We start from the raw sequence: 23,035 nt of genomic DNA, 5'->3' as shown, positions 1-23,035 counted from the left end.
TCGCTTCTCTTCTTTTCTTTTTTTTTAAACTAAAATACTTTTTATTTAAAAAGTAAAAAACACATTAATGTAAAAGAAAGATATTGCTTTGAATTACCATGATTTCTCTTTTGTAGAATTCTTTAAGACTACTGTGTCTGAGACCTGAATTGTGTCTTTCAATAATTCCAGAGAAATTTTAAAAAATATTTTCTCTATTAGCTTCATGTACAAGTAATTCCAACTGAACTTATAATGTCTCCTATATATTTTATATTCTTTTATTCATATTTCCCCATTTTTAAATCTCTGGACAAATTTATGGATATCTTCTTTAGCTGTATCTAATCTGCTTCTTTCTTTTCACAGCTATTTGTAAGGCCTCCCCAGACAGCCATTTTAGTTTTCTGTGTTTATGGTTTCAGTGGGTCTGCCCTCTTGCAACACTTACCGTCTTACTTGAGTTTCTCTTACCTTGGCCGTGGGGTATCTCTTCACAGCTGATGCAGCAAAGCGTAGCTGCTGCTCCCTACCTTGGAGGAGAGGTATCACCTCACTGCACCCCTCCTGACCTTGAACGTGGAATAGCTCCTCTAGGCCCTCCGGCGCCCACTCAGCTACTGCTCCTTGGACATGTGGTTGCTCCTCCTGGCCACCACCCCTGGCCTCGGGTGTGTTGCAGCTCCTCCTGGTCGCAGCCCCTGGCCTTGGGCGGAGGTATCTCCTCTCAAAAACTCCTGAACTGTTGTAATACTTCACTCTTGGCCTCCACCCCTGACCTCGGAGGCAGGGTAGCTCGTCTAGCCTGCCGTCCCTGACCTCGGACAGGGGATAACTCCTTTTGGCTGCCGCCCCTGACCTCGAACGTGGGGTTGCTCCTCTCCGCTGCACACAGGACTGGGAAAGATCAGTTTTCATTCCAATCCCAAAGAAAGGCAATGCCAAAGAATGCTCAAACTGCTGCACAGTTGTACCCATCTCACATGCTAGTAAATAATACTCAAAATTCTCCAAGCCAGGCTTCAGCTGTACATGAACCATGAACTTCCTGATGTTCAAGCTGGTTTTAGAAAAGGCAGAAGAACCAGAGATCAAATTGCCAACATCTGCTGGATCATGGAAAATCAAGAGAATTCCAGAAAAAACATCTATTTCTGCTTTATTGACTATGCCAAAGCCTTTGACTGTGTGGATCACAAGAAACTGTGGAAAATTCTGAGAGAGATGGGAATACCAGACCACCTGACCTGCCTCTTGAGAAACCTATATGTAAGTCAGGAAGCAACAGTTAGAACTGGACATAGAACAACAGACTGGTTCCAAATAGGAAAAGGAATACGTCAAGGCTGTATATTGTCACCCTGTTTATTTAACTTCTATGCAGAGTACATCATGAAAAACGCAGGGCTGGAAGAAGCACAAGCTGGAATCAAGATTGCAGGGAGAAATATCAATAACCTCAGATATGCAGATGACACCACCCTTATGGAAAAAAGTGGTGAGGAACTAGAAGGCCTTTGATGAAAGTGAAAGAGGAGAGTGAAAAAGTTGGCTTAAAGCTCAACATTCAGAAAATGAAGATCATGGCAACTGGTCCCATCACTTCATGGGAAATAGATGGGGAAACAGTGGAAACAGTGTCAGACTTTATTTTTTAGGGCTCCAAAGTCACTGCAGATGGTGATTGCAGCCATGAAATTACAAGATGCTTACTCCTTGGAAGAAAAGTTATGACCAACCTAGATAGCATATTGAAAAGCAGAGATATTACTTTACCAACAAATGTCCATCTAGTCAAGGCTATGGTTTTTCCAGTGGTCATGTATGGATGTGAGAGTTGGACTGTGAAGAAAACTGAGTGCCAAAGTATTGATGCTCTTGAACTGTGGTGTTGGAGAAGACTCCTGAGAGTCCCTTGGACTGCAAGGAGATCCAATCAGTCCTTTGTGAAGGAGATCAGCCTTGGAATTTCTTTGACGGGAATGATGCTAAAGCTGAAACTCCAGTACTTCGGCCACCTCATGCGAAGAGTTGACTCATTGGAAAAGACTCTGATGCTGGGAGAGTTTGGGGGCAGGAGGAGAAGAGGATGACAGATGATGAGATGGCTGGATGGCTTCACTGACGTGATGGACGTGAGTCTGAGTGAACTCCAGGAGTTGGTGATGGACAGGGAGGCCTGGCGTGCTGGGATTCATGGGGTTGAAAGAGTCGGAGATGACTGAGTGAATGAACTGACTGATTCTATTCCTACGAAGTCAAACAAGTGGAATCAAAATGCCATACATTTTTTAGTAAAGCACAAATTCATGTTTTATATATATATATATATATATATATATATACACACACACACACAAAAGCTTTTCTACTACACTGGATGAAGACTTGAGAAAGAACATTAAAAAAAAAGATGGAGAAATTAGAGAATATAAACTAAATGATATGGGAGCACTGGACATGAAATACAAAAAATTAAACAAACTTGATAATAGTAAAGATCATCATATCTTCCATTTGTTTTTAAATATGACTGGTCATTATAGACATATCTGGAGCTCTGGAGATAAAAAGGAATACCTAAGCATTTATATTTTTCAAAAAATTTCAAGATAAGTCTGATATGCATCTGGATTTTACAAAATGATTACAGATTTTTCTTTTAGATCTTAGTTTTGGTGATACAGACTTGTATTATTTTTCTGTTGACCGATCATGATAACAATGGTATTAAATGAGTAATAATTACATAATCACAATAGTAAAAGATATTTATTAGTTTTTATAATTAATAGTCAGATGAAATAAATAAATAAGTAAAGATAATTACAAGCCAAAATAATTGTATACAATTTGGGTGGGGATGGGGTCATCAAGCAGAGTGATGTGGTAAGTGGAAGTGCATACATCTATCCAGTCAGTCTATGTCTTTTGGTTGGTGCATTTAGTCCATTTATATTTAAGGTCATTATTGATATGTATGATCCTATTACCGTTTTCTTAATTGTTTGATTTATTTTTTGTAGGTCTTCTCTTTATCTTGTGTTTCATGCCTACAGAATTCCCTAGGTCATTGGTGGTGCTGAATTCTCTTAACTTTTGCTTGTCTGGAAAGCTTTTGATTTCTCCATCAAATCTGAATGAGAGTTTTGCTGGGTAGAGTAGTCTTGGTTGTAGGTTCTTCCCTTCTGGCTTATAGAGTTTCTGTTGAGATAGCCTGATGGGATTCCCTTGTATGTTGTTTGTTGTTAATCCCTTGTTGCTTTTATTATTTTATCTCTGTCTTTATTTTCTGTCAATTTGATTACTATGTGTCTCAGTGTATTCCTCCTTGGGTTTATCCTGCCTGGGACTCTCTGTGCTTCCTGTACTTGGTTGACTATTTCCTTTCCCATGTTAGGGAAGTTTTCAGCTATTATCTCTTCAAATATTTTCTCAGCTCCTTTCTCTCTCTCTTCTTCTGGGATCCCTATAATGCGAATGTTGGTGTGTTTAATGTTGTCCTTGAGGTCTCTTAGACTATCTTAATTTTTTTTCATTCTTTTTTCTATGTTCTATTATATGGCAGTGATTTGCACCATTCTGTCTTTCAGTTCATTTATCCATTCTTCTGCCCCTGTTATTCTGCTTTGGATTCCTTCTAGTGTATTTTTCATCTGTGTTTGTTTGTTCTTTGGTAAACATTTCTTGCATCTTCTCAAGGTTTGCCTCCATTCTTTTTCCGAGATCCTGAATCATTTTCACTATCATTATTCTGAATTCTTTTTCTGGAATGTTGCCTATCTCTACTTCATTTAGTTGTCTTTCTGGGGTTTTATCTTGTCCTTTTATCTGGGACATAACTTTCTGATTTTTCATTGTGATCAACTTTCTGTAATATGGTTTTTGTTTTAGCCACAAAACAAAATGTGAGATTTTGGTTCTTCTTGCTTCTGCTATCTGCCCTCTGATGGATGAGGCCAAGAGGCATGTGTAAACTTCTTGATGGGAGGGACTGGCAATGTGAAAAACTGGATCTTGCTCTGGTGGGCAGTGCCTTGCTCAGTTCAGTTCATTTCAGGCACTCAGTCATGTTTGACTCTTTGTGACACCATGGACTGTACCACGCCAGGCTTCCTGGTCCACCACCAACTCCCAGAGCTGACTCAAACTCATGTCCATCAAGTTGGTGATGCCATCCAACCATCTCATCCTCTATTATACCCTTCTCCTCCTGCCTTCAGTGAGCTTTAAGCCTTTTTCACTCCCCTCTTTCACTTTCATGATCAAGAGACCCTTTAGTTCTTCTTCACTTTCTGCCATAAGGGTGGTCTCATCTGCGTATCTGAGGTTATTGATATTTCTCCTGGCAATCTTGATTCTAGCTTGTGCTTCATCCAACCTGGCATTTCTCATGATGTACTCTGCATATAAGTTAAGTAAGCAGGGTGACAGTATACAGCCTTGACATACTGCCTTCCTGATTTGGAACCAGTCTGTTGTTCCATGTACAGTTCTAACTGTTGATTCTTGACCTGCATACAGATTTCTCAGGAGGCAGGTCAGGTGGTCTGGTATTCCTGTCTCTTTAAGAATTTTCCACAGTTTGTTGTGATCCACATAGTCAAAGGCTTTGGCATAGTTAATAAAGCAGAAGTAGATATTTTTCTGGAACTCTCTTGCTTTTTTGATGACCCAATAGATGTTGACAATTTGATCTCTGATTCCTCTGCCTTTTCTAAATTCAGCTTGAACATCTGGAAAGCTTTAATCCAATTATCTGCTGATGGGTGGGGTTGTGCTCCCTCTCAGTTGTTTGGCCTGAGGGGACCCAGCCCTGGGATCTAGGAGCTCTTTGGTAGGGTTAATGGCAAACTCTAAGAGGGTTTATGCCAAAGAGGACCTAGCAGTGCTCCCAAACCTGTGGTGAGCACCTGCCAACTTATGCCTCCACAGAAGACCCTCCAACACTAGCAGCAATTTTGGTTCAGTCTCCTGTGAGGTCACTGCTCCTCTCCTCCGGGTCTTGGTGCATGCAAAGTTTTGTTTGTGCCCTATAAGACTGGAGTCTCTGTTTACCCTAATCCTCTGACCTATAATCAAATCCTACTGGGCTTCAAGGCCAGATTCCCTGGGGATTCCCTGTCCCTTTGTCTGGTCCCCTTTGTGTCTGACATGGTGTTGCAAATCTTCACAAGAGTGCAAGAACTTCTTTGGTATTATTGTTTTCCAGTCTGTAGGTCACTCACCTGGCAGGTATGGGATTTAATTCTATCATGATTGATCCCCTCCTACCATCTTGCTATGGCTTCTTTGTCTTTGGATGTGGGGTATCATTTTTGGTGGGTTCCAGCATCCTCTTTTCGATGGTTGTTCAACAGCTAGTTGTAATTGTGATGCTCTCACAGGAGGTGATGGGTGCATGTCCGTCTATTACTTCAGCTTGAACCTGAAGCCTCAGGTTAAGGTTTTAAGAGGTGGCACAGCTTTACTGTGTAGTCAGAAATGGAATATGTGTGTGTCTGATTACATACTCTATGTTCTTTTTTCATTTGCTATTCTGTTGAATGGTCACAATTCTTTCTGTCCTATAGCAAGTAGAAGCCAAAAACAATGATCAATGATAATTTTCAACCATCAACATGGATAAGAGCTCAGAAAAACGTTGGATAAAATGGCAAGTTGGAAATAAGGAAGCACCAAAGAGACAAACAAACAAAACATAAAAGTAGCCCCTCCTTCCTAATCCCTTCATTTCCTGATTATAACCCTTTATATTTATTCATAATTCATCACATTTCATGTATAATTCATACTGTTTCATTTAAAATAATATGGATTGCCAGGAAAACAGAAAATATGAAGACTGGAGAAATTATAAAATACTGTAATTGAAATGCCAGAACAAAGAGCAGAAGAAACTGATCATAAACAGTAGTTAATTATATATTAGAATATGCCCTTCTGAGCTGAAGGACACATGTCTACTGACCAAAAGGGTGAACAGAGCTAATAAAAAGAAACACTTACCTAGGATACTCTCATAATACTTTTAACTTTGAAGGATAAGGAAAACATTTATATGTACTTAAGCAGGTGATTTCTAAATAAGAACATTTGATCAGATTTCAGATTTCCCTCTTCAGAGCCAGTTTGCAGAAGAAAATGAAGTTATGCTAGTTAAAGTTGAGTGGAGAATAGGTTTAAGATTTGGAAGCTAACCCTTTCATAAATGAACACAATGGAGATGAATACCCAGATATTTATATGAGTTTTGTGATCTTGAAATCAGTTGGTTCTTTATTAATCAAAACACTATTACTTGAAGAAATTCTTACTGTCAACAGTATTTTGGGCCACAGTAGTAGAAATCCTGGCTCATAGTGGTTCCAACATTTATATGTATGCCTATATTTTTTCCATGTCATCTCTCTTTCTCTCTCACTGCTTTTCATTTCTGTGATAGCTTGATGTTCCCAAGAGCAATCTTGGCTGGGAAAGCTGGGGAAATATGCCTTAGGTATACTAAATATGAGAGTAGTTTTTCTGTTGCAACTGAAGCAAAAATTGAATGCTGCATTATTTACATCTGCTCATCTATATCTCTCTTCCTCTCCTACTAAGGCTTGCTAAAGGAAATAGCTGCAAGTCAGGAGCATTGAATGTGTTAGAAATTCAGACAGTCAAGGTCCTTGGAATAGTGCTGCTTATTAACAAAATGATCTTATGCTTCTCACAAGTCTTTGAACATTTTAAGTATGGCACTGCGAAAGTAAGAGAACAGGCTGGTTTTACTTTGTGCATCAGTTCCCAAGATTTTATGAGCTTTGTTTTCATATTTTGAGATCATACTTAGTACATCATTGTGTTTATTTTTCTCCTTGGTTTGGATCTTGTGCCCTCAAAGCCGTATTTACTAGAGGGGAAGAAATTACAATTGAATCCAAGTTGTGGATTGAGGATAAAAGGGAACTGGAGATAGGAGAAACACTTACTGATGCTGCAAAATTGCTAAGGTGCAATTTCACAAGGCTAAATTTAACCTAACAAGCACACATGGTATTTTAGTTGTTGAAATCGTATTGCTTTAAAAATGAGTTTTTAATACCAAGAATAGTTCACGTGTGGGAGCTGAGAGAACGAATAGAGTGAAGAGAGGGTTGAAAGATTGAAGCCTGAAGTCTGTGACAAGATGAATTCCAACCCAAATGTGAAACTGGGATCATTTATCTGGGACCCAGGGAGCTGTAGGTTAGAATATTCTACAGATATTTTTAATTTTCTGAATTCATTATGCAAATATTTCTACGTGGACAATGACTTAATATTAAAGAATGATAATCTTAGAAGAATATAGTGAAATAAGAACTAGGGAGCAAGGGGCAGAAAAAACCGGGATGTTTCAAGAGAATATGTTTGTCTATTCTATTAGGAAAATATATTGTATTGCCAGCACTAAGAGGCAAGATTTTATCTTAGAGTGAAAGAAAAATCTGCTACCATTTTAATGAAAGAAGAATAGGAAAGATAAGTGCTCCACAAACTTCAGTCAGTTCAGTTCAGTTGCTGAGTCGTATCCGACTCTTTGCAACTCCATGAATCGCAGCACGCCAGGCCTCCCTGTCCATCACCATCTCCCGGAGTTCACTCAGACTCACTTCCATCGAGTCGGTGATGCCATCCAGCCATCTTATCCTCTGTCGTCCCCTTTTTCTCCTGCTCCCAATCACTCCCAGCATCAGAGTCTTTTCCAATGAGTCAACTCTTCACATGAAGTGGCCAAAGTACTAGAGTTTCAGCTTTAGCATCATTCCTTCCAAAGAAATCCCAGGACTGATCTCCTTCAGAATGGACTGGTTGGATCTCCTTGCAGTCCCAGGGATTCTCAAGAGTCTTCTCCAGCACCACAGTTCAAAAGCATCAATTCTTTGGCACTCAGCTTTCTTCACAGTCCAACTCTCACATCCATACATGACCACTGGAAAAACCATAGCCTTGACTAGACAGACCACAAACTTAGGTAGGTAATAAAAGCAAAAGCCCAGAACTCAGTTATTTGTATGCTCCAAGTTCATAGTGGCATTTTTCACAAAGCTAAAAGGTAGAAGAAACCCAAATGTCCATCAAATGATGCATATATGAGCAAAATGGAGTGGAAAGAAATATTACCCTTAAAAAGAAGGAAGTTCTGATACATTCTCTTACTTAGATGAACCTTAAGGACATTATGCTAAGTGAGATATTTCAGTCTCAAAAGACAACTATTGTATGATTCCACTTGTATGAGTAATTAAAGCCCTCGGAACAAAGAGCAGAATGTTAATTTCCAGGGACTAGGGGAAGAGGGAAAGGGAGAGTTATTATTTGATGTGGGTAGAACATGTCATGTCCTTGGGGGAGGAATAAAAAAGTTCTGGAGATGGATGCTGGGGACAGTTGTAGAACAACCTGAATGTACTTAACGCCACAGAACTATACACTTAAAAATGGTTACAACAGTATATTCTGTGTTATGTGTATTTTACCACAATAAAAAAAAATAGTGAAGCCTCCCCCTCCCCAATTTTAGAAACTTTAAGGGATGAGATGAAAACAATCAACTTAGGAAATTGTGATCTTAGGCTGTTTTAACAAATTATGTACATAATTTGAATATTCTTTCATTCAAAGTAGATAATGTACTCATTTCCACTTATATAGAATAAATAAAAAATATTGAAAGTACTTCATATCTGAATAATAAAACCTTAATGAAAACTATGAATTTTGTTTTAGAAGAGCCATTGTTTTAAAGTATGTACTCTTTCTTCTTGTATAACTCCTAGATATAATTTTTTTTTTTTAACTTTGGTCAGTGCTGGGTCTTCATTGCTGTGCATGGGCTTTCACGAGTTGCAGCAAGTAGGGGTGGTCTTCTGACTGCTGTGACTTCCCTTGTTGTGGAGCACAGGCTCTAGGCGTGTGGGCTTCAGTAGTTGCAGCACATGGCCTCAGTAGTTGTGGTGCATGGGCTTAGTTGCTCTGCAGCATGAGAAATATTCTCAAAATAGAGATTAAACCTGTGTCCCCTGCACTGGCAACTAAATTCTTACTTACTGCAATACCCAGGGTGGTGGTTTAGTCGCTAAGTCATGTCTGACTCTTGTGACTCTTTGGACTGTAACCTGCCAGGCTCATCTGTCCAAGGGATTCCCCAGGCAAGAATACTGCAGTGGGTTGCCATTTCCTTCTCCAATAATAATTGGAGAGTGTTATTAATCTCCAATTAATTATTAATCTCTAGTTAATTATTAACACCAGGGAAGCCCATAATTCTTTATAAGTAAACACCAAGAATAATTTAACATTGCCCGTCCTATTTTTTTATTGAAGTATAGTTGAGTTGCAATATTGTATTAGTTTCAGAAGTATAGCAAAGTGATTCAGTTATACATACATATACATCTTTTTTTTCAGATTTTTTTCCCTTATAGGTTGAGACAAAATATTGAGTAGAGTTCCCTGTGCTATATAGTAGGTTCTTGTTCATTATATATATATTTAGTAGTGTGTATATGTTATTCTCAAACACCTGATTTATCCCTTACTATTTGGTTTTAAAGCAACACAACTTTATAAGTATTATATGAATAGAGATTGAGAAGTATGGACTATTTCAAATAGGTCTCTTCTAGTCCTCCAAAGCCCCAACTTTTAGTTATACTATGATAATCAAAGGGCATTTAAATAATCTTCCAGCTCATGGCACTCTACTTGGCACTGTTTAAAGCTTTTGAAAACTGAACATTGCAGAGCTGCATGGTCTAATACGGTAGCTACTGCCATGAGTGGCTATTGAGTGTGTGACTTGGTATTACTCCAATTTTCAACAAACATGAAATGAACACTATGTTTCAAAACTTAGTAAGATAAAGGTATTAATTCATAATTTAAAATATCAGTACATATATTCATTCATATTTTAAAATATCAATACATGTTGAAATGTTGATATTTTAGGCATTGTGAATTAAATTTATTTAAAAGTATTTTGCCTATTTCTTTTTATCTTTGTTCAATGTGGCAACTACAAAATTTTAACCAACTTTTGTGGCACTTTTGTGGCACCTTTGTGGCTTGCATTCTATTTAAATGATAGCAAATGCTGTCCTAGAATGTTATTACCTAAACATAACAACCTCACAATGAGAAAACCACTTCAGGATGAGATGCATTCACTTAGAATAGAGATTAATTGCCAAGAGTGACTAGGTTTCAGCTAGATTACCAGAAGCAAGACCATAGCTTGAAAGTGAAAGTGTTAGTTGTTCGGTCGTGTCCAACTCTTTGTGACCCCGTGGACTGAAACCTGCCAGCCTCCTCTGTCCATGGAATTCGCCAAGAATACTGGATTGGGTTGCCATTCCCTTCTCCAGGGGATCTTCCCAACCCAGGCATTGAACCCTCGTCTCCTGCATCGCAGGAGTATTCTTTACCATCTGAGCCACCAGGGAAGCCCCAAACCATAGTTTCCTTCTTCCCAGATCTCTGCCATTTCTTGAGAGCTGCAACATGGATGCTTCTGCCACTGATCTCTGAGTAGAGCCTTTGAGAGTTATTTTTCCTAGTTTCAGGACAATTTCTAAGTTAATAAGTCATTCAAGTTTGCACTATAGTACATTCTTTCAAGTCTTTGGGAAAAACTTAAATAGGAGACTAAAAAATGTGGAATTCAGTGAGCTGAAAGAGTTAACACAAGATCCTAACAGGCTTAACAGGAATTTGCTTGTGCACCAGAGTTAGTGGAAAAGAGGCAGGTAAGCACAGTATTGGAAATCTACATAGATGCATTTTTTCCTATTAATGCAGCACACTGATATCATTAAAATGTGCCTCCTGAGTAAAGGATCTGTTGTTCACTTTCGTATATGTAATCTAAAGCAACAAGGTTAAAATTTCTTGAGGAAAGAACTGCATTTACTGTTCTGAATGATGTTTTTCACTCTGTATCCTTTTACTGCCTAAAACTCTGCTGCACTGTTGACTCTAAATTATTCTGTTTTTATTTGATATCTGTTGATCAGACATGCATTGGAACTGATTTTGTAAAACATTTCCTAAAACCTAAGACTCTTCATGGAAAAAAAATTGCCCACTGTTAGACATTGTTTACTAATGAAAATGAACATTTATTAGAGAATCCCAAATGTGTTAGAATATTTGTTTAAAAAAAATTCCTGCTTTTCTTATCTGAGTGGAAGGTAAAATAAGACCTCCATGTTTCTGGGAATGATGGCACCTCTCGTATAATTCACAGACTCCTTGACCCTAGCTTCAGTTGAACTTGAAATCTTAAACTTACTGTTCGTTCACTCCTTTTGATCTGACCTTGAAAATATGACCTCTATTAGTAGTTGACCTGAACTATCATATATTAACCCTTGGCCTACAGCGAGAAACCTGGTGCTTATGGGCGAATAATTAATACTGTTGTAAATTAAGTCACAAATTTCACATGCAAATAAATATTTAAATATAAACACTTATGTTACTTAGAAATAATTTAGTGAGAATCTTTAAACTTATAAATAGACTTTCTTATGAGCTTGACTTATGAGTTTGAGCAAACTCAGAGAAATAGTGAAACACAGGGAAACCTGGCATGCTGCAGTTCAGGAGGTTGCAAAGAGTCAGATATGACTGAGCAACTGAACAACAACAATGAGATACTTTGATTTATGTCTTCCTCTTAATTAGTTACACTTCCCACAAGAGCTAGAAAGAGGATGCTAGGCAAAAACTTGGCCTACATTTAAGTTTTCACCTTCTCAAGTTTTGTTTCTAGAGTTCTCCTGTTAAAAACTAAGAGCTTTTATATCCACATCATTTGAAAACTTTAAAATTTAAGTGTGTATGAAGGGTGTCTGATATGGTCGAGCTACTCCTGAAGTAAGAGACACTTGGAGCTGTTACCTTAGTTGTCATCTGTTTTGTCCCTCAGATCCCAGGAGGCCTAGGTACGTGAGTTATACAGGGTCACATAGCTAAGTAGTGACATATCTGGGGTGAAGACCTGGAATATCTGTATCTTGGTATAGCTTTTTCCACTATTTCTGAAGAAGCTCTTGGCCTTTCCTGGCAAAATGAATCGTGTGAATTAAAGGCAACATTCTTCTCTTGTCTGTTTTCACTTGGGTTGCTATGACAGCCCAAGTCCATGCTTTATTTCCTTTTTGTAATCTCTTGTGCTACATTCAGGCTGTGCTGTGCTTGGTTGCTCAGTAATGTCCGACTCTTTGCGACCCCATGGACTGTAGCCTGCCAGGCTTCTTTGTCCGTGGGGATTCTCCAGGCCAGAATACTGGAATTCTTCCCTACTGAAGGGTCGAACCCAGGTCTCCCACATTCCAGGCAGATTCTTTACTGTCTGAGCCACCAGGGAAGGCCAAGAATACTGGAGTGGGTAGCCTATCCCTTTTCCATGGGATCTTCCAGACCCAGGAATTGAACCAGGGTCTCCTTCATTGCAGGCAGATTCTTTACCAGCTGAGATACCAGGGAAGTCCATATATATATATATATACATATATATATATATATATATATATATATGTCCCCTCATTTTTAGATTTCCTTCCCAATTAGATCGTCACAGAGCACTGAGCAGAAGCAACTCTAGGGTTGTATATTTTATTACTGAATTGCCCTGGCTATCAAGAATTTCATTTTTGAAATTAAAAATGAGAAATTTAAAAATTTGCTACATTTATGTCTTCCCCCAATTATTGTCTTCATCAAGTCTTTATCCTGTACAATACTCCTTCACTGACTACTCATTCCAGTTCAGTGTCCTTAAACTGTCCTTGAAATCTTTTTGATTTGCAATCTCTCTCTCTCTCTTTTAAATTCAGCCTTACTACATTTCTTTCGAACTCTTCAGAGTTTTAATGGAGGGTGATGAACTCTTAGTGTTTATGCCTGACTTGAATAGTTCAAAATCTTTTGTACAGCTACTCCACTTGTTAACAAATGTGTCCTCTTATTTATTACTTTTGTACAGAACTCTTCTTTCTGAAGCACTTATTTGCTTCATAATAATATTTTATGTATTGTAAATATTAACAAATTTTAGCAGTAGTATTTTGGGGAGTATTCAGGTAAGGAAAATCTGATTTATTTGTTCATAGAAACAGTACTCACAGGAATCCTGTTAGTTTAGAATAAAAAGACTGAATGACCACTTGCAATGCATGAATCTAATTTAAAAAAGGAGACTAATGTACTTTCTTATGACAACTGGGGATATTTGAATATGGTTTAAAGACTAGATATGAATTTTTGTCAGTTATTGTAGGTGTCATAATGGTGTTCTAACTTTGTCATGATCCTTATTCTTAGAAGTTATATGATGAAGAAAGTATAGGTGAGGTGTCATGTCTATAACTTATCATAAAGTAACACCGAAACATGTATTTATGCAGATAAATGACAGATAAACAAATATGACACAATGCTACAATTACTGAAGCTGGTTTGAGGGCATGTTTTTCATACTGTGAAATTTTTTATAAACAAAACTGAAACCAAACAAAGGACTATTATACTAAGAAGATGCTCTAAAGCAGTAATACCCAAATGTTTCTCTCCTATTTGTTGGATAATATAATTTTGGAATGTAGGAGCTCTATGACAGAGATGAGAAGATGTGTGTTAGGAGGCATTTCTAGGACTTGCAACACTATCCCTTTCAATGCCACTTATATAATTTCTGTTACACATCGATATTAATCTTTCCTCATCAGTGTGATTTGATGCCATGTTTTTCTAAACTAATGTTCCAGTTTTTCATAGTAATCCCCCATGGGGCAGTGTAGAAGGAAAATAATATTTATTTGGTGCCAGTTCAAAATATTTAACCCAGACTTATGGACAAAAGTATCAATTATTTTAAATTATTAAGATCTAGTCTTATAGCTATGAAAATTGATGCTTATTCATTTGTTCTTTTTTTAATTAAGTATTTGAGTTGGACACTATGATAGAAACTTAACATAAAAGGATTAAGAAGGCATCATCTCTGTTCTCAAGAGACGTAATATAGTGGGTGATACAAAGGAGAGAATGGGAAATTATATGATCTGGGAGGTAAAGCTCCTGCAATTACAGAGAAGCTAGAGAGAGAGAATTTACCTAATTACCTGAAAAATTCCAGGACTGTTCTAGCTTTAGGCATAGCTTCCTGCTTTCAGGAATTTGTCTCCATTTCTCAACTCTGATTTTTCTCTCCCTGAAGCTTCCTTGTCTTTCCTTCTGGCAGCAGGGTGCCTTGAGCAGTGATCCATGAATACCTTACTGGTGTACAAACCTGGCAAAAAGAGCTGTGATTGTGATTGTTCAGGGAAATCCTAGAGCTGATGATGCTAAATAGCGTCTCAACTCACTCGTTGCCACAAGTGCCGTGGCTTTGACTGTCTGGGCCTCTATTATAGTGCCATCCAGGGAGGGCCTCTGGAATAACACTGAGAGTACGAGGGAAGTGGATTCTAAAGGAGATTGGTAAGTAGGCAAATGTGACAGCTATTCATTACAGAAAATGAGATGTGACAAATAAGATGTTACATGGTACTTGGGGAAGCTTAGGAGGGATATTGTACATCAACCAAGGTGACTCCATGTGAATTAAGGACAAGAGTATGATTTCATATTCAAAATTTTCCCTCTTGCTAGCTATAGCACTATACATACATTCACATGGCTTTTATAAAGCAGAGAAAACGTTTCCTGTTTGTGTTTACTTTTCCCTTTATTTGGGATCATGTATTTACAGAACTAGTTATGAAGAACTAGGTATTGTGTCATGATTTTCACTGTATTTTAATTTATACACGTGTAAAATCCAGATACTCATTAGGAACTTTATAGAAGACCTAGAAGACCTATAGCCATATCACCAGTAAATACAGTACAATGCTAGGAGGTAATCTCATATACATATGTGAAAGAGTACTAGAATCATTCAAATATAAACTAGTTATAGAACATTTTTTTAATCTTTCTGAACTTCACCTTGAATTAAAGTTAGCTATTCAGGAATATTGTAAATTAAGATAGAGTTATAAGAAAAATAGAAGCTAAATACTACTGTGTAAAATTATGATGGAAAAATCAGAGAATAACATGACATATAAATTTGCACAAAGTATTCAAATATTTTTGGAATAAAATATGAAGAATTATTAACATCCTAGTGTATATGTAAAATAATAGTGGTTATTACCAGAACATTGTAAACTGCAAATTCAAGTAAGCAGACATGATTTGAATTGGTATAAAGATCTTTTTAAAACATGATTACAAATATAGGATATATTTTAATTAAAAATATATAAATACACTTGAGATTTAAATTCTGTGAATTCTTAGTAAAATTACTTTGGAAGGAAAAGTTATAGGCTTAAAAATTTTGAGAACCAGAAAGAAGCATAGAGATCATTTCCGTGGAATACTTACAAGATGGAATTATAAGGTCACACCTTTTATTTAAAAATCTTACTAGTGTTGATCAATTAGGTATTTCAATAGTTGAAAACAAAATCATAGTTTATCTTAAAAAAAACTATACACTTCCATGGACTAGAAACTGGAGAGAAACGTGAAATAAGATGTGTAATTAAATATGTAGGCATCCTGGAATTTTCTTTTAGAATCGTATATAAGAGGCTGAGATTTCAGTGCTTGTGTATCCCTGAGAGCTAAAAGGACCCCACAAAAGATGAGATGCCAGAAATATGGTCAAAGTTAGGAAACAGGTTCTTTGGTGAGTCTAATCTGTGAGAAGAAGCTTGAAAATGATGTCCTTGTTGCTTAGAACATCAAAAACAAGAAAGGGGAATAAAGCAGCTAGAATCTTAGAATGGCTACCCACTGGCTTATAACTTCTTCTGTGATAGTTTCATTTTCACTTGAGTAGTATTGCACAGGGCAGCAGCTTGCAGTGGTTAGATGGATGGTATACTGCACAATGCTCAGGGTTATGATTTGCATTGTAGCCCAAATAAATGGATCCACTAGAGTTGCGTGGTCTTAGGATAACAATTCACCAACCTACATCTTAAGGTTAGGCAGTGGACTTTAAGACTGAATGAAGGCAATTATATAATTTCTATAAAGAAAGAGATGAGCATAAAACAAGGAATAAATCTGCTCAAAATAGACCTAAAAATGTAAATATGATAACCAATAAGGAAAAAGAAAACAAGCAAACAAAACGCAGCCAATAAAAATCAGTTCTAACAGAATTTTAATAATTTTATGACTGAAAAATTTCACAAAGAACTAGAATTTATGAACAACTGCAGGAATAAGACAAAATGAATTACAACAAATAGAAGTGAAATAATAATAGGTGCATCTGAAAAGAGGCGAAGAAATCTCTGGGAAAGAGAATATCATTACTGAGATGCAATAAACTGAATGGGTAGAAAAATGCCTAAGTTGGAAATAAGTAGATGAGTAAATTGGAAGATAGTAGAGGATGATTCCCCATGTAGAACAGATGAAGTTAAAATAAGAAAGCGACATTACAAAGACACGAAAAATTAGATTGAAAATATGTGACATGTGACTGTTGGGAGTGCTAGAGAAAGAGAATGGAAGTTGTGAGTTGATGTTTGAAAAATGTTTCCCCTGAATTATCTAGAACTGAAGGAAGACACAAATCTTCTGTTTGAAAGTGAATGCCCAGTGTTGACCAAGAAAGATAGAAAGGTGGAGGGATGGATAGATGGATGGATGGTTGAGTAGAAATAAAGAGATACATACATGCATATGTAGATTAGCACAGAAACACAAAAAATGTATTGAGACTATAATGTTGAAGCTGCAGAATATATAAGAAGTAAATATTAAAAGAAATTTGATGAAGAAGACAATACCTGATCTATTTTTTAAATGCTTAGGGGCTGAAATCTTCTTCAATAAGTGAAATCACCACACAATGAAAAAATAATTCAAACTGCTCAAGGAAATTAACTGGAAAAAATATACTTTTTCAAATTGATGTCAATTGATTTAAAAGTAGAGGCAAGTAAATACTCAGCCTCAAAGCTTAGCCCCAAAACTACCTGAATTTAAAAAACTACTGACAAAAACACCAAAAACAGAAGTGAACTCAATGTAAAGAAACATACAGGAAGCCACGTGGTAAATGTAATGCACTGTTGAGTAGAAAAATTAATAATAAGGATTTTTTTAAGTTTCAAAAGAAAATATTACAATTCTAGACAATAGTTACAAGGAAAATAATGGCAGTATTCACTTGTTATTGAAATATGCTAACACCCTTTTGAAACAGTAATGGAAAAACAGAACTATTTTAGATATTAGAAATATTGGCTCTTGGTATAATACATATAAGCATAATCAACTTAAAACATCGTGTCTAGTTTTCTAAAGATAAAACAAAGAACAAATGGTGCAAAAAGCACACCCCAACTACACAGATACATAGACACTCACATATACCATGTGATAGAAATAAATTCAATTAAAAAGCAATCATAATTAAGTCAAACACATTAACTCAGTCATGAAGGGATGGTGCCTAACAGGTTTGAAGAAAAAGACAGCCATTGGATATTTTTAAATCAACCAAAAATGAAGACATGAGAAATAAACAAGACAGGGTGAAACTAAAATAATGGCAGGAGATATTTAGGTAAGTTGTCATCACTCCTTGCACACAAACACACTCAGACAATTAGCTGGTATAACGATGCTAGAAAAAAGAATTAAAAGCAAAAGCGTTAATAAAAATAAGTAGGCTGTCTCCTGGTATTGAGAGATCCAAACCAATGTAATTATAGGGGAGGAAAATAAAACACTCTCTCCTCTTAAAATGTTTGCTCAAATGACACCTTCTCCAAGAAACTTAAAATTCATTCCTCTATTTATATTGAAAACTACCCTCAGCTCAAACACTTCAAACCCTCCTTTCTTGCTTTATTTTTCAGCCTTGTCATTTCTGAGATTTTTCATTATGTTTATAGTTTGTTTTTTAGTTGATGAATAAAGATAAATTGCTAAAATTTTTATGAGAAAAATTTTCTGCAAGTATTAAATATATATACTCTTTCTGTTTCTGAATTCATAAATATGCAGCAAATGTAAAAAGAAATCAGGATGGCGAAGATCCTCTTCAGTTTTATGATGTGGTTATTTGCAGGTAGTATTGATAGGAATATGTTTACAGGCTTAATGAATCTTTTTATTTTGAATGGATTTTATTTTGAATTGTTAAAAGTGAACTGAAGAAAAATATAATACAGCATTTGTTAAATATGTGTGGTGGGTATACTTATGACTATAATTTTATTCTCTAAGCTTCTCTGCATTTTTGAAATATTACTAATAGAATAATAATTTCTTCAATCAGAATTTGATAACATTTCAACCTTGTTTCATAAATTAATTACATTATAAATGTAATAACAAATGTTATTACAAATGTTAATGTTACAAATGTTAACAAGTAAAGATTTAAAAAAAATTCAGAGATGATCACAGAAATTAAAAATAATATTTTGTGTGATCTTCACAAAATAGCCTGAGAGAAGCCAAATACATACTGCTGGCCTTATTAATATCAGGCTGGCTAGATTTTAATGGATCTACCAACTTAATGGATCTACTCCACATTCCTACTGGTTGTAATGAACATTTGCAGAAAAATAATTGCATTTGTAAAATTCATGACAGCAGAGAAATAAGAGAGGCAAAAAAGAATTGTAGAAAGGAGTACTCCTTTAAAATTAGATTGCAGTTACAGTAGTGGCAGTGATTTTGTAAACTGGAAATTAAATCAAGCACAAAAATGATTAAAATCAACTTAATAGGCTTTAATTTATAATATAATAGTGAACTCTTGATTTAAAAGGACCATAAATTTGGGACAAAATCCTTGACGTTGACAATAGATGTAACTTTAGATATAAGAATTTCTCAGGGAGATTGCTAATCTTATCACAAGTTTGCTTTTAAAGTCAACTTGTACATATATTTTTTTGTAAAACCTGAGATGTGTGTACATCTCTCTGCTTCTGGAAAGCAATATTATTGTTGTTCAGTCGTTCAGTCGTGTCCAACTCTTTGCAACCCCATGGACTATAGCACACCAGGTTTCCGTGTCATTCCATCTCCCAGAGCTTGCTCTGATTCATGTCCATCTCATCCTTTGTCATCCCCATCTCTTCCCGGCTTTAATCTTTCCTACCATCAGGTTCTTTTCTAATGAATCACCTCTTTGCATCAGGTGGCCAAAGTATACAAGCATTATTAATCGTCTTCTTTAAAATTCTGAGTACAAAGTATACAAAATATTTGAGGGATACTTTAAAATCATACAGTTTCCCCTGATTTCTAAAGACTGAGTATTGTGGTAAGATTCAGATACCCAGACAGAGAAGGCAGATGCAGGGTCAATGCATTATGGAAGCTGAAAGAGGAAATACAGTATTTGAATATCACAAGTGAAGGATGGAAGGAGAAGAAGCAGGAACGCTCTCTTGGGACGTTAGTGGTGGATTGACACATCTTGATAAGTCATGATGAAGAGAGGAATCCCATTCAAATAGTTTTGTCTTTTCTGAATCTGAGAAGCTCCATGGACTATTTCTTATAGTCCATGAGTCTTTTGCCAATAGTCTTTTGCCAGAATGACTGCCATTATTTTTCTTAAAATTCACTCCAATATTAATGCAGAATAGCAAATGCATGTTTTTCCTTTAGGAATTCTAAGAAGCTTCTCTAGCTGTTGTCTCGGATGTTTTCATTTCCCTTTCTTCTAAGATGTATATTATAATGTATATTATACACAAGTATGGTTAATGCAGTGCAGTCCTTTTTAAGCATCTCAACTGGTAATTTTGCCTCATCTGATTTTTTTATATCGTGTATATATTTTCATAGACATGTGCTTTCCTTTTCTCCTTAGTGTTCTGCTGAAAGAATGTATTTCTTTAAATTTAATTGTCAGATTCAAGAAATTTACTTTAACATGGAGATAATTTCCTATAGAATTTCTTTTTACGAAACTAATATTATGTTTCCATGTGGGGAAATTTTCTAGTGGACTGACTTAAAGGTATTTGAACGGAAAAAGTATGAAGGGCTTAATGATAATTCTGGAGATATGATGCATTTTCCTTAAAGACATTTTGCAAAAAGATGAGGTGTCATTATATTAAACAAACCCCAAATGCTCTAATATTATATTTACAAAGTAAGTTTCAAAGTAGACAGAACAGTTTAGTTCTATCATTGTGCAGCTACTTGAGACTGTTCTACTCCTTCTTTGAATGGCTTCTGAGAAGTATTGTCTGTTTCCTTTCCACTTCATGATGAGAATGATGATTATAATGATGGCAGTTCTTTAAGGTGTGTAAGTACCTTGCAATCATTATTTCATTTAATTTTCATTATATCCTATTGATGTCGATACCATTATTACTACGAATATAACTGAAACTCAGAGATATTAAGTAACCTGCAAGTATCACATAGCTAGGAAACAAGAAAGCTAGAATTTAAACTCATGACTGTTTGTCGCAATGTCCAATCTTGTCCCAACTGACATTACAACTAAGCTTCTTGATCCTTTACTTGAATGGAACAGTAAATGTTTGTGATCCATTGCTGCTGCTGCTAAGTCGCTTCAGTCGTGTCCGACTCTATGTGACCCCATAGATGGCAGCCCACCAGGCTCCCCTTTCCCTGGGATTCTCCAGGCAAGAACACTGGAGTGGGTTGCCATTTCCTTCTCCAATGCATAAAAGTGAAAAGTGAAAATGAAGTCGCTCAGTCATGTCCGACTGTTAGCAACCCCACGGACTGCAGCCTACCAGGCTCCTCCATTCTGGGATTTCCCAGGCAAGAGTACTGGAGTGAGGTGCCATTGCCTTCTCCAAGATCCTGTGCTGAACAGCCCTTAAGGTTGTCCTTATCAACTGCTGTCCTCACTCTTCTCACTGTCTGAAATGGGTCCTTAGTTTTCTCTTTAAATTATTTTTGAATAGGTTGAATATGTATGTGGTTTAAAAGTTAGACAGTAAGAAAGAGAATAATCTAAGAAGTCTCATTCCCGTAACACTGAAGGGCTGTCCCTATTCATTCCTTTCCTCATCTCTGGTTCCCTGTTGGTAACTCATTTTATTGGTTTCTTATTTATCTTCCCAGGGTCTCTTTTTGCAAATATAAGCAACATCTAATATACATCATTTTCTTTCTTACTTTTTAAGCAAAACTTATCTGAGATATATATTTTTTCTTGTACTCTGCTTTTTTACTTAACTGGTACTGTTTCCCTAGCTGTATATAAAGATCTTTCTCATTATTTCTTAATAGCTACATTGTATTCTTTATTATCTAAGGAAATTTTCCCTGTAGCAGTCCTATTTCAGTGATCCTCAAAGCATATGTGTATATATATATATATATATATATATATATATATATATATATATTTGTTTTAGAAATTGGGAAGGATCTTTTATTCACTCCTGGCAGTTACCAAACTCATCTCATACTTCTATGTAATTACAGAGAGAAAGTCATTTCAAACTGATATATCAGAGATGTGGTGTGAATAAAAGACAGTGTAGTTATTGAGATGCCAGGAAGTTAATTGATGAATTAAAAAGTGGAATGATACAATGAGAGGTTTTGGAGACCAAACCGCCTCCCCTAAAATATAGTCATTAGGATCAGAGAGACCTGGATTTGAAGTCTTCATTGCTACTTACTGAATCCATGAACACAAATTAGTTGTTTAGCATCTCTGATCTTCATTTACTTCCTTTGTAAAATGAGAAAAATAATAGATGCCTCAGAAGATCATGATGAGGGTAAATGAGGTAATTAATATGAACATAGAGAGTATGCAACATATTGTAGCCATATAGTAGAAAATTATATCTTCTTTTCTGTATGTTATTATTCAAGTTAATATAAAAAATATGAGTATGCTTTTCCATCTTCCTCATCCAATCTTGTCAACGAATGAAAATGAAAATGTTTAAGATGAAAACGTCTTTCTTGGTGTACAGCAATGTGGTTTTCTTTTGAACTGTTATATAGTCTCCGTCTTTCTATTTGGTCTCTTTCTGTGCTAGGCTTCTGATGATTTTATAAGAAGCATCTTAAGTGATCAAGGCCACCCACTGTTTTTAATCAGAGCTGCAGAACTGCATGGAGCTAGAAAAGCATGAGAAGGGTAGCTACATGACAAGGTTGAATGCTAATTGGATTTGAGGATTAGAGTGGCATGAATAAGCTCTGTACTTCTTCATTCTCATATTTGGTGATGTTAGAACATTTTGCTCTGGGAAGGCAAAGCAGATTATAGCTCTTGAAACAAGGGGAATGACCATACAACTCAGTCTGAATTCTGTCAAGGCTTCCTGCCACTTGTAAGCAAATCTATTCCTGGAACAGTAATAACCACCACACCCAGCTAGATGGCTATTTTAAGTAATACAGTACTGAAAATGTCAGAAAATTCTTCAGACAGTTTAAACTGGCAAGATGCCCTCTGATCTGTGATTCATCTCATTGTCCACTTTTTATTGCTTTTGAACATTTGACAGAGGACTAGCAAATAAGAAGACACATGTGTTCATATTTAATTCCTGATGGGGACTGTAAGATGCTTTATGTTCTGGCTGAAAATGACCTCTATGAACTCTTTCAGAAAAGCAGATTAAAGACAGCTTTTAAGATGCACCAAATAATTTTCCTATTTATTTTTAATATTTTTATGGATATTAGCAAAACAAAGCTGATTATTCCACCATTCCTGTGCTTCTGTTAGCTCTCTTCAAGGACTGGTTTGCGTTTTCCTAGGTACTTCAATGTTATTCTTTTACCTCTTACTCTCATAACCATGGGACGGATCATCGCCTTACAAGACTGAACTTAATGAAAATGCAAATTTAACATATCAATATTTGTGGGACGTGGTTAATGAAGACTGAGAGGGAAATCGACAGCACTAAATGCATATATTAGAAAGAGGAACAATTCAAATCAATATTCCAATCTCTCA

General features: G+C 36.2%; 1 protein-coding gene across 7 annotated transcripts in view; it reads left to right on the top strand.

Annotated features, from left to right (window-relative positions):
* Nucleotides 1–23,035, top strand: part of DGKB (diacylglycerol kinase beta) — an 877,599-nt gene that overhangs the window by 125,681 nt on the left and 728,883 nt on the right. The window lies entirely within an intron of this gene.

Source organism: Ovis canadensis, chromosome 4 (genome assembly GCF_042477335.2).
Source record: "Ovis canadensis isolate MfBH-ARS-UI-01 breed Bighorn chromosome 4, ARS-UI_OviCan_v2, whole genome shotgun sequence".
Lineage (NCBI taxonomy): Eukaryota > Metazoa > Chordata > Mammalia > Artiodactyla > Bovidae > Ovis > Ovis canadensis.
The sequence above is the reverse complement of the archived record's forward strand: the minus strand, read 5'-3'. Positions and strand labels throughout refer to the sequence as shown.